The sequence below is a fragment of the Macaca mulatta genome, chromosome 11 (assembly GCF_049350105.2).
Source record: "Macaca mulatta isolate MMU2019108-1 chromosome 11, T2T-MMU8v2.0, whole genome shotgun sequence".
Taxonomy (NCBI): Eukaryota; Metazoa; Chordata; class Mammalia; order Primates; family Cercopithecidae; genus Macaca; species Macaca mulatta.
The window spans coordinates 2,407,556-2,424,678 of NC_133416.1; the positions used below are offsets into that span (position 1 = coordinate 2,407,556).

The 17,123-nt window shown below is 48.0% G+C and overlaps 2 protein-coding genes and 1 long non-coding RNA gene across 5 annotated transcripts in view; 2 read left to right on the forward strand and 1 right to left on the reverse strand.

The window, feature by feature from the left end:
- The window catches only part of WNT5B (Wnt family member 5B), a 128,302-nt gene that overhangs the window by 38,997 nt on the left and 72,182 nt on the right, over nucleotides 1-17,123 (forward strand). The window lies entirely within an intron of this gene.
- The window catches only part of FBXL14 (F-box and leucine rich repeat protein 14), a 31,613-nt gene that overhangs the window by 2,862 nt on the left and 11,628 nt on the right, over nucleotides 1-17,123 (reverse strand).
- Nucleotides 7,575-15,270, forward strand: LOC144332733 (uncharacterized). The gene is made up of 2 exons (XR_013400771.1): nucleotides 7,575-14,026; nucleotides 14,065-15,270. It is a non-coding gene; the product is annotated as an uncharacterized LOC144332733 (long non-coding RNA).

Consider the following 17,123-nt stretch of genomic DNA (forward strand, 5'->3'; position numbering starts at 1 on the left):
TCAATTATGTATTCTCACATATATACTTATGTGTAAGGGAAATGAGTGACAACAATATTACAAGGGATGGGGGGAGGAATTAGGATTGTGTTGTTATGATAAGAAACTCATACTACCTGTGAAGCCCCCTCTCTACTACAAATGCAAAAATTAGCCCGGCGTGGCGGTGCGTGCCTGTAATCTCAGCTACTCGTGAGGCTGAGGCAATAGAATCGCTTGAACCCAGGAGGTGGAGGTTGCAGTAAGCCAAGATCACACCACTGCCCTCCAGCCTGGGCGACAGTGAGACTCCGTCTCAAAAAAAAAAAAAAAAAAGATTGTCATAATGGGTCAAAAAATAAGACCTAGCTCTACGCTGTCTACAAGAAACCCACTTCAGATACAAACCGTGCTTCTGTGAGGTCCCTTTAGGCTGACCAGCCAAAGCAAAGTCCTGAGACATGGAGAATAACCCGGAATAATTCTCTTTAATAATATAAAGCATAATTATAATCTCACAAGTATTTTCATAGGATTAAGCTATAAAGAACACATTGGGCCGGGCGCGGTGGCTCAAGCCTGTAATCCCAGCACTTTGGGAGGCCGAGACGGGCGGATCACTAGGTCAGGAGATCGAGACCATCCTGGCGAACACGGTGAAACCCCGTCTCTACTAAAAAATACAAAAAACTAGCCGGGCGTGGTGGCGGCGCCTGTAGTCCCGGCTACTCGGGAGGCTGAGGCAGGAGAATGGCGTAAAAACCCGGGAGGCAGAGCTTGCAGTGAGCTGAGATCCGGCCACTGCACTCCAGCCTGGGCGACAGAGCGAGACTCCGTCTCAAAAAAAAAAAAAAAAAAAAAAAGACCACATCGATGTTTTTACAGAACAAAAAGGAAACGCTGGTGCATCTTTATCTCTGTACATGCGAATTTGTATAATCAATGCTTGTTTTGCGCCTCTTTTTTCTCCTTTTCATTCTCCTTTCCAGGTTGAGGAAAGGTAGTGGTTGGTTGTGAAGTGGTCATTTACTTTTATCCACTTAATTTCTGATGTTTTCTAACTCTCTCTCTCTCTCCCTCTCCCTCCCATTCCCTCTCTTTTCTCCAAGTTTCTCCTCTTCCTTCTTCCCTCTTCAACCCCACGCTCTCATGTGCTAAATAAGAAACTGCTTGGTTCTTTATAGCTGTTGAGCATAGCTCGTTCTAGAAGTTTTTTTAAGGCTCATTTTATGCTGTTCCGCAGAAGAGATCACTGCCAAAGAGCAGAGCCACTTTTGTTGAAGGCTGTGCCACTCACCCACAGTCCCCTGTGCAAAGGAAAGGAGGCTCACACAGAGCCAAGGGAGGGCAGGGCACACTACGCAGGGCACACCGCTGCAGAGCCAGCATGCCCCTCGTGAGCTGCAGTGCTTCCCTCAGACCCACTGAGCTCCTTTGCGAGGAAGCTTTCCAGACAAGAAGGATGCTTTTTTGAGGTTCAGACTCTTTCTAAGAGAACCAGTTTGGCTGTTGTTGCATGTTAGAAGTTGAATTGTTTCCCCTCTGGTCTAAGCCCCGCCCAGCTTTGTCTAGTATGGGGTCCTGTCCAGAGAAGACCTGTTGTCCTAGTTCGTGTTCCTGCGGAAGCCCACCCTGAAACAGTGACTCGAGGGCCAGTAGATTACTTGTGACGTGAAGGACCTACTGATGAGAGAGTGGGCAAGTGAGACAAGGAAGGAAAGACAGCCAGTCAAGAGCGGGTTATCACTCCAGTTATGGCTGTGGCCATTGGAGCCAAACCTGCTGGGGAAGTCAGCGAAGGTAGAACGTGTGTCCCTATACAACAGCTCCTGCCTGTCCCTGGTTGAGGGCTGTCACAGGGAGCACTCGTCCCTGGTATCTCCTCCCTACCAGGGTGGGCAAGGGGGCTCCGCAAAATCATGCAGGAGCTGGTGGTCAGAAGGTGGGGTCTTGTGCCTGAAGGGTGAAGGTGGGAAACGTGGGTGGGCACGGCTGTGTGCTCTGCCTGCAATACCTGCCTGCTGAGCTGGAGCTGATTTCACACCGTGTGATGATTCCCTGTAGGCTTTCCTGGGTCTGATGGTGAGTAGAATGTCTAGCATTTTGTCTGGTTTTGCAGCAGGGGAAGGGCAGTCAAGTTAAGGACTAAGTGAGCAAAGCAGAACGGAACGCAAGTGTCTCGATCACTTTTACCCATTTTAGTCAGAGCATACGCTGAATAGTCAATGAATGAGTCTTTGATGACGTGATCATCGAGACCAAGCGGTAGTAATTCTCCTCGGTCTCTCTTGATCTTCTCCCCTTTGGTGGTCCTCCCAGGTGGTGTGGTAATGATGGGAGGAGCAATGATGGTGTGGACCAAGTTGCCCAGTGTCGCCATATAACGCAGCTCCATCTACCCTTGTCTGCTGCTCCTCCAGGTGAGCAGTTCCTGCAGGACAGTGGCAGGTTAAATAGGCCATTATTGTCCATAGTCCTTTCTCTGTGTGGCATGTGTTTATCACTAATAATCGGTCATTGTTATGACTGCCTGATTGCATGGTCCTTCAGCCACTATTTTAGAATCTTGTGTCTATCTTATAATTTATACATATACTCATGTATCAAAAGCATGCTATTGCATGGCAATAGGTGTAAAATACTTTTTTTTTTCTGGTGGTTTTGTTTGTTTGTTTGTTTGAGATAGAGATTTTGTTCTCGTTGCCCAGGCTGGAGTGCAGTGGTGCGATCTTGGCTCACAGCAACCTCCGCCTCCCAGGTTCAAGCGATTCTCCTGCCTTAGCCTCCAGAGTATCTGGGATTACAGGCATGCGCCACCACGCCCGCCTAATTTTGTATTTTTAGTAGAGATGGGGTTTCTCCATGTTGGTCAGGCTGGTCTTGAACTCCTGACCTCAGGTGATCCGCCCACCTTGGCCTCCCAAAGTGCTGGGATTACAGGCGCAAGCCACCGTGCCCAGCTGGTGTAAAACACTGTTTGCTTAGTTAGCAAAGCTTAAGCAACACAGCTCATCAGTTTCATAAACAGAGATAGTGCTTTTGAAAAAGAGACTAGAAATATCCTAATCATACATGTTGTTTATTTGACTTTAAAATGATTACCTTGGGACAGAGACACAGCAGTTATCAAAGAGTAACTTTTTTAACAGAGGCTGGGGTTGTCATCAATTTCTCACCAGCAAGGTTACTGCAAGATTGTCCCTATCCCATTTGAAGTCACTACTAATAGCTCCATCTGTCTTCCTCAAGTAAGAATCAGCTGAGCCTAATGTACTGAGTGTATCAACTCCAGATCTTCCCATCTCCTTGTTCCTCAAATATTGACTGAACACCTACTATATACCCAGCACTTCCCTAGGTGCAGGGAGTACCAGAATGAAGACAGTGCTGTGCTCTAGTTCCTGGAGACCCCACCCCGCCAAGCCTGTTATTTCTATGAAGTGTTAAGTCCCTTAACTACAAATTCCCACCGAGGGAATTAGGAGGCTTCACCACCAAGGATGGGGAGGGATGACTGAAACGATGAGCAACAAGAGAAGTGGCAGTCGCGTGGCAGTCGCGTGGCAGTCGCGTGGCAGTCGCGTGGCAGTCGCGTCTCTGTGGGGGAGTCAGGAAAGGCTTTGGGGGACAGTGAAGAAACAAGTAGGATTTACATGCAGATGGGCGAGGATAGAGCATTTTAGGTGAGAGTGTGACAATTCCTGCAAGCTAGCGTTGATCAAGGGAACTTTCTAAATGCCTGTATGAGGCATAATTTACGTACAACAAACTGCACCCATTTTAAGTGCACAATATGGCCAGGCACGGTGGCTCACGCCTATAATCCCAGCACTTTGGGAGGCCGAGGCGGGTGGATCACCCGAGGTCAGGAGTTCAAGACCAGCCTGGTCAACATGGCCAGACCCTGTCTCTACTAAAAATACAAAAATTAGCTGGGCCTGGTGGCGGGCGCCTGTAATCCCAGCTACTCTGGAGGCTGAGGTAGGAGAATCGCTTGAACCAGGGAGGCGGAGGTTGCGGTGAGCTGAGATGGCGCCATTGCACTCCAGCCTGGACAACAAGAGCAAAACTCCATCTCAAAAATAAATAAATAAATAAATAAATAAATAAATAAATAAGTGCACAGTATGGTGAGTCTTGACAGATGCATACCCCCATGAAATCAGCACCACAGTCACAGTACAGAACATTTCTTGGCTCCCAAGAGTTTCCTACTGTACATGTGCAACCGGATGCAGGCTGTGTGTTAGTGCCAATAATGTGCCCCTTTCAACACAAGAGCATTTTGATTTGGTTTTTTTTGTTACCAACTAAGATGCACCAGGCACCCTAGTCCTTAGGTCTGAGTCCATATACTACTAGACCACCAGGGCCGGGGGCCCGCCCCATTCCCAGAGAGGCTGTGATCTATCATTGGAGGAACGGTGACTGCAGGGGCTCAGTGCTGACGCACATATAGGTCATATGGACATACGCACATATAGGACATATGGAGCGGGGGGTGGCAATGGAGAGGAAAACAGGGCCAGGTTATCGAGGGTCCCGGACAGCATGCAGCAGAATTTAGATTTTAACCTATTGGCAACTGGAGATTGTGACCAGGAAGTGATAGAATCAGATTTGTACATTAGAAAAATCACTCTTGGGACCTGGGTCAAAATGAGAAATGATGAGGACTGACTTAGGGCAGTGTTGGCGGAGGGAGGGATGGAGAGGAGATAATGCAGTCAGAATCCAGAAGGCAGAATCGACAGAGCTGGGACAATCCTTTGGGCACAGGGTGTAATAAGAGAGAGAAGAGTTATTCATAACTTCCAGGCTGATTGTGTGGTCATCCAGGCAATGCCTTTTATGGAGGCTGTAAATCTGGGCAAGTAGAGTGATTTAGGAGGAAATATGTTTAATTTTGGGCTCCTATGTCTGTGGGATACACTCGTAGAGATGTCTAATAGTTGGGTCTGTGGGTCCAGAGGTCTGGGCTGAATATTTGAGGGTCTTTAGCATTTGAGTGACACTTCACCTAAGAAAACTGACTCAGAGCCTTCCAGAGTGCAAGGCACAGTGCTAGAAATGCAAAGGTAAACGCTGGCACTGTCTGGGAGGCGTTCTCTGACCCCTAGACCAGGTCAGGGCCTCCTGATTTGGGTTACATTAGTATCTGGTGTTACATTTCTTTTTTTTTATTTTTGAGACGGAGTCTCGCTCTGTCGCCCAGGCTGGAGTTCAGTGGCGCGATCTCGGCTCACGGCAAGCTCCGCCTCCCAGGTTCCCGCCATTCTCCTGCCTCAGCCTCCCAAGTAGCTGGGACTATAGGTACCCACCACCACGCCCAGCTAATTTTTTTGTATTTTTAGTAGAGACGGGGTTTTACCATGTTAGCCAGGATGGTCTCGATCTCCTGACCCTGTGATCTGCCCACCTCAGCCTCCCAAAGTGCTGGGATTACAGGCGTGAGCCACAGTGCCCTGGTGTTACATTTCTTGTCTGTCTTCTCCACAAGACTGTAAGCTTTGTTAGGCTGGAACCAGGTCTGTTCTTCGCTGTGTCCTCAGCCCCTATCACAGGACAGGGTGCCTCGTAGAAGCACAGCAAATACGTTCAACCTTGCCAGCTGAATGCCACCCCAGCCACGCACGACTAGGGGATCTTTCTAGGGAGAGCAGTGATGTAATTAGGATGTAACATTGCGGGGCCAGAAGGGCCAATACCAGAGCCTCAGGCAGCTGAGGGGCACAGAGGTGGCGACGGAAGGCTGCACAGTCTTCAAGCCAGGACTTAAAGGATGATGAAGTGTTCTCCAGTCAAACAGGGAGGGAAGACCATTCTAGGTCCATGGGTACAACATACATAAATGCACAAAAGAGTGAAATGAGGCCAGGCACAGTGGCTCATGCCTGTAATCCCAACATTTTGGGAGGCCAAGGTGGGCGGATCACCTGAGGTCAAGAGTTTGAGACCAGCCTGATCAAGATGGAGAAACCTCATCTCTACTACAAATACAAAATTAGCCGGGGTGGTGGCGCACGCCTGTAATCTCAGCTACTCGGGAAGCTGAGGCAGGAGAATCACTTGAACCTGGGAGGCGGAGGTTGTGGTGAGCTGAGATCGCACCATTGTGCTCCAGCCTGGGCAACAAGAGCCAAACTCCATCTTAAAAAAAGAAATAGGCCGGGCGCGGTGGCTCAAGCCTGTAATCCCAGCACTTTGGGAGGCCGAGATGGGCGGATCACGAGGTCAGGAGATCGAGACCATCCTGGGTAACACAGTGAAACCCCGTCTCTACTAAAAATACAAAAACTTAGCCGGGCGAGGTGGCGGGCGCCTGTAGTCCCAGCTACTCGGGAGGCTGAGGCAGGAGAATGGCGTGAACCCGGGAGGCGGAGCTTGCAGTGAGCTGAGATCCGGCCACTGCACTCCAGCCTGGGTGACAGAGCGAGACTCCGTCTCAAAATAAATAAATAAATAAATAAATAAATAAAATAAAAAAAGAAATAAAAAAAAAAAGGAGTGAAATGGTTGTGTGTGACCAGAATAAGAGGCTGCGATTCAGGAGGATGAGAAGTGGCAGGAGATGTAGCTTGGGGTGTAATTGGGACCACTGTAATGGGGTTGGGACTTTGTTCTTTTTTTTTTTTTTTTTTTTTTTTTTTTTTTTGAGACGGAGTCATGCTCTGTCGCCCAGGCTGGAGTACAGTGGCCGGATCTCAGCTCACTGCAAGCTCCGCCTCCCGGGTACACGCCATTCTCCTGCCTCAGCCTCCCAAGTAGCTGGGACTACAGGTGCCCGCCACTTCGCCCGGCTAGTTTTTTGTATTTTTTAGTAGAGACAGGGTTTCACCGTGTTAGCCAGGATGGTCTCGATCTCCTGACCTCATGATCCGCCCGTCTCGGCCTCCCAAAGTGCTGGGATTACAGGCTTGAGCCACCGCGCCCGGCCGGGACTTTGTTCTTTATGAAACAGGAAGTTAGTGGACTTTGAAACAAGATAGTCATACGATCCTATGACATTTTTAGGGTGAAATCTCTGGGGATAGAATACAGAGATGATGAAACCTGCCCCCTGAAAAATGCAGTTTTGGCCAGCATCCAAGTGATTCTCCTGTGGGTCATCCAGAGAGCATACGTAGAGGAACAGCCATGTGAATGGAGGCTGGGGTGAGAGTAGGCTGGTGGCAGCAGTGTGAGTGGAGGCTGGGGTGAGGGGAGGCTGGTGGCAGCAGTGTGAGTGGAGGCTGGGGTGAGGGGAGGCTGGTGGCAGCGGTGTGGGTGGAGGCTGGGGTGAGGGGAGGCTGGTGGCAGCAGTGTGAGTGGAGGCTGGGGTGAGGGGAGGCTGGAGACAGCGGTGTGTGCGGAGGCTGGAGTGAAGGGAGGCTGGTGGCAGCAGTACAGATGGAAGCTGGTATGAGGGGAGGCTGGTGGCAGCAATGTGGGTGGAGGCTGGGGTGAGGGGAGGCTGGTGGCAGGGGTATGGATGGAAGCTGGGGTGAGGGGAGGCTGGTGGCAGCGATGTAGGTGGAGGCTGGGGTGAGGGGAGGCTGGTGGCAGGGGTATGGATGGAAGCTGGGGTGAGGGGAGGCTGGTGGCAGTGATGTGGGTGGAGGCTGTGGCAGCCGTGTGAATGGAGGCTGGGGTGGGGGAGGCTGGTGGCAGTGGAGACACCTCAGGAGGCAGGGACAAGGATAGCAACTGAGAGCTGGTAAAGGCCACCCTGCTAAGTAGCCAGAAAGTTTGCAGAACCTTCTTTTGAGGGATCTGAAATTCAAGTTCTCAAATGGCCCAGATCATCAGTGTTCAAAAACCTCAGGAAGCTTGCAGTCCTGCCTCGTGCCTGCTTGAACTGGATGTGGGCAGGAGGCTGTGGGAGCGGGCCATGCCAGCAGAATCCCGCCATACTCTGGAGACTTACTCAGGTCACAGCCCCTGGTGTCCCGAGGGTCATCTCAGTGTCATGTGAGTATTAGTGTGGCTATTGGAAAGGATTTGGTACGCGTTTATTTGAAAAGTTAGGAGTTGTTTTTTTTTTAAATTATCTTTGATAAATTTAGCAGAATATTTTGAAAGCACTTTTTAGCCAGTAATGAATGAACAGATTGCTCCTGAACTAAATGGAGGGATCTAAACACATCATCTAAGTACAACAGTATGTCTGAAAAATATCTCTACTTGTCTTTTATTTGCCCTTTAAAGTCTGTGCAAACAAATGTGAACGGCCTCAGGACTCTAAGAATAATATTTTTCTAGGGATGTGTATGGACAGATAAACAAAACCCCAAGGGAGAAAAAACTTCTATTTAAATAAAAATAAAGATCCCCTACAGCTCCATCCTCCTCTGCTCACTGGGTTTGCTTTATTTCACTTGGAGATAAAAGTAGTTTGGATGATTAAGAGTGGAACAAAAAGAAAGTATTTATGTCTGTCTAATCTATCTATCACTATCTATGTAATCTATCTTATCTATCTAAGCTTATCTGTCTGTCTCATCTATCGACCTCTCTATCTGGTTTTGAATAGTCCATATTGCAGCCATCAGTAGTCGATCTTTTGCATCCCTGGGGTTAATGGTTCTTTGAGCAGACACTGACACTGTGCTGTTTGGGATCCCATGGGGAAGACACCCGCTTCCTCACTGGTCAGTGCTAATCCTGTGCTCATGCTCTGCTCCCCCTTGGAATCTCCCGTCTGAAGCCCCTGTAGGCCTCTGGGATCCTCCGAATCAGCCGCAGGCTGGGATCCTTGCCGCAGGAGGCTGCCGTGGGCTTCTGCCCATGCTGTGGGTCGCGAACTGCAGCCGACAGGCGTGGGAGCCTAGGAAGGCACCTGGCGGCTTCTCGGTAGGAAAATAGTGTGGAGTGCGTGCGATCGTGTTTGAGGAAGCGTCGTGAGAGGGTCACTGTCTCTGTGGTAGTGTCCTTAGGGAACTGTCTTTGCCTGGATCCTGGGGTCAGGTTTGGCATGAACTCTGACCTTCCTCCCTCTGCAGGATCTTCAGTAGAAAGGTCCTGTCCTGAGGAAATGCTCAGAGGCACTTCTCTTGCTGCTGAAGCCTGCCTGCATGTGTGTTTTTGTCCTCATGGAGATGCACATGACGAATCGCATGCAATGCCTCAGCACAGCCCAACAGGTTTTTTCTGTTTACACTTAACTAGCCTTGGACAGTGGGAGGAAGCCTTAAATATTTCCTTTTCTTCTCACAAACCCTTTATCTAATAAAACAGAATTACTGCAGATGAAGCAGGGAGTGATTCAAATTGTCATTGAAATCAAGGACCTGGTTTGGTTTGGCCTCCCTGGGAAAGTTTTTAGCTTGACACAGCGTTTTAGCTGTGCTGATTTAGTTTTAGCTACGCTGATAACGTCTCTACAGGATAAACCGACCAGGGCAGAAGGCAGGGTGGCAGTGCCCGTGGTGGGGGGCAGCACGGCGGCGGGCAGTGTTGGTCACTGAGTGCTGGGCTGGCCCCTCCACTCCTCCATATTTCTGTACCAGTAAAATCAGGTTGAAACTGGCATCAAGGGCAGCTTCAAGAAGGCGGGGAGAGACTACGAGGACAGCAGTGCAGAGGCTGTCACCCTCTGGAGCTACTGCTCGGGGACTGAGAAGGAATTCCGTCTTGAATACATGTTAACCTCAGTTCCCGCTCCTTATCTGGACTGGCTGGCTCCCTTCTGCGCCAAGAAACTGAAGCCCAGCTCTGTAAAGCCGCAATTCCCAACTATTTTCCCCCTAAAATACACGAGACGCACTCCCATGGGGCATATCTAGATTGCAGGCTGCGGTACAGATAAATCAGGCTGTGGGTTGGGCGCAGTTCCCAGTAAAACCCCACTTTTTTCTCTCCCACTCAAGAAAGCAGACCTCCATACGAGTATGCGGGAGATGGTGCTCCGTCTTCCCAGCCCTTGGCGTGGGACTCGGCCTGTAAAAGCTGCCAAATAAATATTTACTAAGTGAAAGATAGCCCTGAATCCACACTAATTTGTGTTTTTTAAAAGTCATTCATAAACTTTAGCATTTTAACTATTAGTTAGTAATTAATCCTAATAAACCGGCAGGATTTTGTGATTGTGAAACTGTTGCAACGTGTTGGCCAGCAGGAATATTTGCTAGCATTTTTATGGGCTCTTAAAGTCGTCTTAGCTGTGTCACTGATAAAGCCAGCCACAGGCTTTATCAGCCCTGCCGTTGGCTGTCAGCACTGCCTGGATAAACTCCTCATCCTTCCCAGGGAGAAACTTCTAGCAATGCTTAAGCAGGAGGCCAGGGAAGAGAGAACCTTGATGCTGCCTGCTTACCACAGGCCCTCTGGGGCCTCTGCCCTGTGTGGACAAATGCTTCATTTCAAGATCGTATACAAATCAAGAGCAAGCGTCTCCTAGCAGCACTGAGTGTGGGGCTCTTGCCACCTCACTGCTGTTGGAACTCTGGAGTTCGGGCCAAAGGATGCAGCCCCTCGGGGGAGGGCAGTGGGGTTAGGTGAAGATTCAAGAGCTCCTCTTTGCCTTGTCATCTAGTTGTCCTATTCTGGGGGAATTTAAATAAGGATTAAAAAAAAAAAAGGACTTATGTATTATTTTAAAGAGCAGCCTTAAATAGGCAGGCATATTTTAATAAAAATGATTTTTCAACCCTGCGGTGTGGAGACTGCCAGTCAAATACAGTGATGGCCATTATCACGCCCCTGCCCCTGCCCCCAGCCTGGAGGAAACAGAGTGCAGAGTTAGAATGGTTTTGGAGCATTCATGGCTGCTGGGAGATGCCCGAGAGGGCTTTGAGGGCAGGGCAGGGTGAGCAGGGAGCTCACCGCAGGAGTGCAGAGATCACCCCAAGCAGGGTCTGCAGATGCTAACTTCAGGAGACCAGGCATGCAGGTGAAACAGATAAGTATGCCCCAAAAATGATGGGAAAAGAGTGAACCGGGATCACTTAGAAATCGGAAGCAATACAACAAAGGCTAAAGATATTTGAGCAGGATTTCAGTGTAGATATGCTCTTGGATATCACGAACATAAACAGAGGAGCTAACGAAAACACTGCAGAGACGCATGGCTCCATTGCCCCCTGTAGTTACCCCACCTAGTGTGACCGGGAGAAGCTGATACTTCTTTTCTCTGTGGGTTCAGGGGCATTCCCCACCTATTTTAGGTATGCCAGTTTGACATGATGAACTTTAGACTGATAACATTTCATCATTGAGATATCATTTCCTTCTGTTTTTAGACCCTGAATAAAATTTTCTTTAACGGGGAAGCATATATTTTATACTTAATTCTATTTATGTTCATCTTGTTTTTTGAATTATTTAGCTACCTCTAATAGACAGTCTGAAAGATGATTACATTCCACTGTACTAACATTTTCAATGACCCTGAAAGACCTGAGATGCATTGCTGCTACTATTTTATCAAATTATTGTTTCTAAAATGCTGTTTTACTCTTCTAGTAGGAAGAGTGACTTTTAAATAATGGATATTGGCCGGGCATGGTGACTCACACCTGTAATCCCAGCACTTTGGGGGGCCGAGGTGGGTGGATCACCTGAGGTCAGGAGTTCGAGGCCAGTCTGGTCAACATAGTGAAACCTCATATCTACTAAAAATACAAAAATTGGCCGAGCATGATGGCAGGTGCCTGTAATTCCAGCTACTTGGGAGGCTGAGGCAGGAGAATCACTTGAACCGGAAGGCAGAGGTTGCAGTAACCCAAGATTGTGCCACCGCACTCCAGCCTGGGTGACAGAGCGAGACACCGTCTCTAAAATAAAATAAAACAATGGATAGTTTGTCCAACATGGTATGTTAAAAGGGCAGAGAAGCTGAAGAATGATGATGAAGACTAAAATAACGATGATAAGCAAAGAACTGAACAGGCATCTGTGCAGTGATTCAGGGGGGTGTCCATGAGAGGTGGCTTCGGAGCAGCTCTCCTGTAACGCAGACTTATCTCACGGTTCCCTCCTCATTTAAAGAGTCAGACCACTGTAGGCTTTGCTTTAGAGATACTCCACTGTGTGCTTTGTTGCTCACCTTTCTAGAGGTGCTCATCTTCATCTAAAGTTGGGTGAAGCTTTTTCACTCCTGGAGAAAGCTGTGACAACATTTTTGGGACAAGCAGTAGGTGTGCCTCAGCAAGCCTGTCGTTATCTGGGGAGGGGGCTCCAGATAACACACTTCTACTTCCTTTCTTTAGGGAAACGACATGGTCCCCTCCTCCTGTAACACTCCCCAAAAGAAGTATGAAAGCCAACGTAAAATGCAAATATGATATTTGCATTGAGTATTAAATATAATATCTTCAATGTAGTATTTGTGCTTCTCTCTATCCAGTTCTCAGTTGTTTAGGGATCTTCTGAGGGCAAACCAAAAATGTCAGTAAAGCAAAATATATCAATAAGGCATCATACTGATGAAAACAAAACCAGAGGTTTTAAAAAATAATCTGGGCTGGGTACGGTGGCTCACACCTGTAATCCCAGCACTTTGGGAGGCTGAGGTGAGCAGGTCACCTGAGGTCAGGAGTTCAAGACCAGCCATGGTCAACATGGTGAAACCCCGTCTCTACTAAACACAAAAACTAGCCAGACATGATGGTGCGTACCTGTAATCCCAGCTACTCGGGAGGCTGAGGCGGGAGAATCGCTTGAGGGGAGGGGGAGGTTGCATTGGGCAGAGATCGCGCCATTGCACTCCAGCCTCGGCGACAGGATGAGACTCCATTTCAAAAAAAAAAAAGTAGTTATCAATTTTTTGTTTTTGACCAAAAGTATTTCAGGAACTTTGAAGAAAGGACCTGAAAATTATTACTCAGGCTGGTATTTAGTTTGAAATGTACGCTGACTTTTAACTCTCAGAGCTCAACAGTCTAATCCTTGATCATTCCAGAGTGAGTTTAGGAATTTGTAGTCATTTCCTTTTCACTAGGTATTTGCATACATCACTAACCAGCTGGGATTAGAATGAGCAATCTCTTGATGCTGAAACAGAATGATGAGAACTCAGGGCAGCTTGAAATGTTCGTCCTCATCGATTAATCCTTAATGAACCCTCATGCATGGATGACATCAAAGAAGGTCCTTTGCAATGTGCAGGAAGACAAACCGCCTTCCGTCGTGTACATTCTTAAAGGAAGGTTCCAATAGATGGATACACATAGTTCACATTTGAGGTTCCAGTAGACCGATACACATAGTTAACACTTTGTATTTTGAGCCATGTTTTGCCCCAAGATGAAACATTTGGAGTAACGTGGACATTTGCTCAGTGGCGAGGGAAGGGTCAGTGTGTGTAACTAGGAGGAAGGCTCTCTGGCCGGGTTGGGAACGTGACCTCTTGCCCTCCAAAGCCTGGGTTGCCCAAGTTAATGCCTCCAATCTTGCAGTGTATGGACACAGAGCGAACGCTCCCCTCTGAATACAGACCAGAGGTTAGAGGTTAATGAATGGGTGCTCTCACCACACTTGGGACCCCGTTCAATAGCGGTTTTATACATAAGGGCTTAAATGGGGTCAGAAAAGGACCTGCATATTGCTTCCAAACTCTCTCCATCTTTTTGAAGCAATAGCGTTCAAAGATGACATCCTTCCACCTGGGAAGAGAGAGATGAAGCTCTTGTGCTTGGAGAACTGGACGGCTACTCCCGGCTCAGTGTGTCTCAAAACAGGACCAAATGGAGAACAAAGTGGGGGGCAGGTCCTTGCTGCCCCCTATTCTTCTCTAGTCATCCCTTAAAAAATAATTGCGGACCCCAACCTCTGGCCTCCAGCACATTTTCCACTTGATTAGAGGCCTTTGTGAGGTGGGGAAAGGGACCTGCAGACTTGTATATTGTGCCGGGGCCTGAAATGTCCAGCTGGGAATTTTTCCCATCAAAAGGGGATTTTAGTAAAACCATTATCAGGGGCTTAGAGGAGAAAAGCTGTTGAGTGCAAGACAGGGGCAGATTAGCATTAGGGGGCTTGTTTTTGGCACCAGTGGAAGAGTGGGAAGGTGTTTGCAGCCACTTGCACACAAGTTCCTTAGTTTCTCTGCAAGTTCCTGGCAGGTACCGAGGTAGGAATGAATGCAGGAGGTAGGAATGAATGCAGGAGGTAGGAATGAATGCAGGAGTGGGAACTAACAGGCTCGAAAATGGCACAGGGAGGCCTTATCTCTGAGGCATCACATGGAAAGCAGCCCAAATCAGGAAGGACTGCACGGTGGTGGTGATACCTGCTTCGGTGTGTAGACCGTGGGACTGGCCTCCTTGCTGTTACGTACGGCCACGCCACCTGGAATCCCCCGCCCGCAACACTCCACCCGTCTTGACAGTTTCCATAGACGGCGATAGGAAATTCAGAAACTGGGAAGTGGCCATGCTGGAGTCCTTTAACGGGAAAATGGACACCTTTAGGGTGGGGGGGTGCGGGTGCTGGTAGGGGCTAAAAGAGTACAGAGGAAGGTCACGAAAGCCGCAGCAGTGGCTGTCAGCCTGCGAATCAGGGTCCGGGCTGTGTGGATTTGCAGACTGAGCCACAGGAGCCTCCTGGGAAGAGGGTTTGGGGAAGGTCACCTAAAACAGAAACGTGTGTCGTCTTGGGATTACTGGAGCCCTCGGCGATACCTTCCTCTGCAAAATGGAGCACAGAAACCGGAGTCGTGGGGGCTGGATGGAGAATGTTGAAACCAGTAGAGTAACTGCTGCCTGAAGGGTCCCTGTGAGGAATGTCGGAGCCGGCCCGCCCTGGAAGCACTTTTTCCTATTTGTCCTCTCTACACTGTTGCTCTAGCTTGTCTTCCTGGCAAAAACAGGTGTGGATTACAACAACGTTGGTCCTGACTGCTGTGAGCACAGAGCTGGAGTGAGAACCATATGTCTCTGTGCAGGACATTTTCGGGCTTGCAATACTGTCACCTCAGAGGTCTCAGTCACAGGAACACCCTCACGCCAGCCTGGTGGCCACATTCGCAAGAGATCTATCTAAAGTCAAATTCAAACAACCACAGAAAGAGGGCCTACCTTCTCGAAAATGAAGCCCAGGGCCGGGCGTGGTGATTCACGCGTGTAATCCCAGCACTTTGGGAGACTGAGGCGGACAGATGACCTGAGGTCAGGAGTTCAAGACCTGCCTGGTCAACATGGTGAAACCCCATCTCTACTACAAATACAAAAATTAGCCGGGCATGGTGGCAGGTGCCTGTAGTCCCAGCTACTCGGGAGGCTGAAGCAGGAGCGTTGCTTGAACCCGGGGAGCAGAAGCTGCAGTGAGCTGAGATTGCGCCACTGTACTCCAGCCTGAGCAACAGAGTGACTCTGTCTAAAAAAAAAAAAAAAAAAAAAAAAAAGGCAGAAAGAAAATGAAGTCTAGGAAAGCTGTTCTTGGAGGCTGTGAATCGAGAAGCAGCCCTCCCAGTCTCCCAGTTCTTCCAAAGAGCAGCTTTAGGAACTGCTGGTCCTCAGTGTTCACACATTCCCCTCACTCAGTTCTCACTCTGGCTCCTCAGCCAGCCCCGTTTTCTCCTTCTTGGCTTTGTGCAGGCTGATACACGTTTTCTTTTCTTTGCTTTATAACCTGTATTCTCTGTTTGGGGTGTCTTCCCTGAATCTGTACTCTTTCAGTGCAGTCACTAAGAATGGCATATTTCAGCTATTACTTTCCAGAAGTTGCCCAGGGAGATGTTCTGCTTTCATAAGACCTTCAGAGATGGTGCCAGGAATGTAATTTGCCTCATGCATAGGCCCCAAGTCCCTGAAACTTCTCCTTTTTTATTCATTCTCTAACCAGAAATGACCTCTATATTACAGAGCTTATAAGCTGTGGCTCCTCTCGCCAATACAGCTTGGTGGAAGCACCCGCAGGGGATAACCGCCTCCACCTTCTTTCCCACTTCTACACCTGCCCTTCCCACTCACACTTTGATTCCCTGAGGCCAGGCTGTTGAGTACCAGGAGGGCAAGACCCGAAGCCCTCTCCTGCCCTCAGCCTCTCTCTTCTTGTGCCCTTCTACGGAATCTGGCCATATTGGCTCAGAAATGCTTTTTGTAAGTTCTGCTACCTTGTTCTAATGTCAGTTTTCTGTAGGAGGAATTTAGGTCACACAAGCAACTTCACTTCTTCATCAGGGCTCTTATTATTTTCATCCTCATAGACTCTCTTATATTTTATGAAGATGTCTTCATCTGGGCAAGAAAGATACTCCTTTTAATAAAAATTTTTAAAAATTTAAAAAGATACTCCTAAAATTTTAAAATTGTTTTTCCTCAAAGGCTTTCTAGAATTTTTCATCGCAGATGATACACTTTTGATTTTTCTTTTGTAATAAAAAAACTAGCTCTTTTTTTCTTGCTGTTGAAATTGATACCTCCACGTATGACTAAAATTTTCTCCATTTTTTTCCTCCCAAACTCCCCAGATATGGCAATCTAATTAGATTTGGGGAGTTTGGCAGGAAATGCCCTTTAAGAAGAATTAGAAGTTTAAAGAGGAAAAAAAAAAAAAAGCATTAGAAGTTGATGTTTGATTCTCTTATCTCCAAAAGCAGAGAGCTGCAGAATAACACATGGCTCTGGGGAGTAACCTCGCTGATATTTTAAAACTCAATTTCATCTTTTCCAGGAAGTAAAATTCCTCGTTTGTCAACTCTTAGGCCCTGAGGAAATACTTCGGGGGTGCGGGTGAAAGGGAAAGGACCAGAGGGGATTTGTGAGGTGGGAGGAAGTGGTGGTGCCCCCACGGGAAATAGCTTCCAACTCACAGACAATGCTGCCACCTACTGACAAGACATGGGACTTGCAGACTTGGTGGATTTCTCCACTTTCTTCCACAGTGGAGAACAAATACTTAGTTTTGCATTAACCATACTTTATTGTACTACCTTATATGGGACCCTAAAATCATTTTCATAAACAGAAAAACACAAGGTCGGACTCCTAGCTTTAATACCTCCAGGACTGGTTTGGATATGATTCACATCTGCTTCACAATGGGGAAAGTAAATTGTGTGTAAGAGGGGTTTTTTTTTTGTTGTTATTTTCAAAGGGCTGGGGAGGCTGAAGGAACAGTCCAGAAGGAGACACTAACAGTTTTCCAGCCCTACCTTTCAATAACGTGTAGTGCTTGACTTTTACCTTTTAACCCACATATGTGCATTTTTATTTCTAAAGTTATAG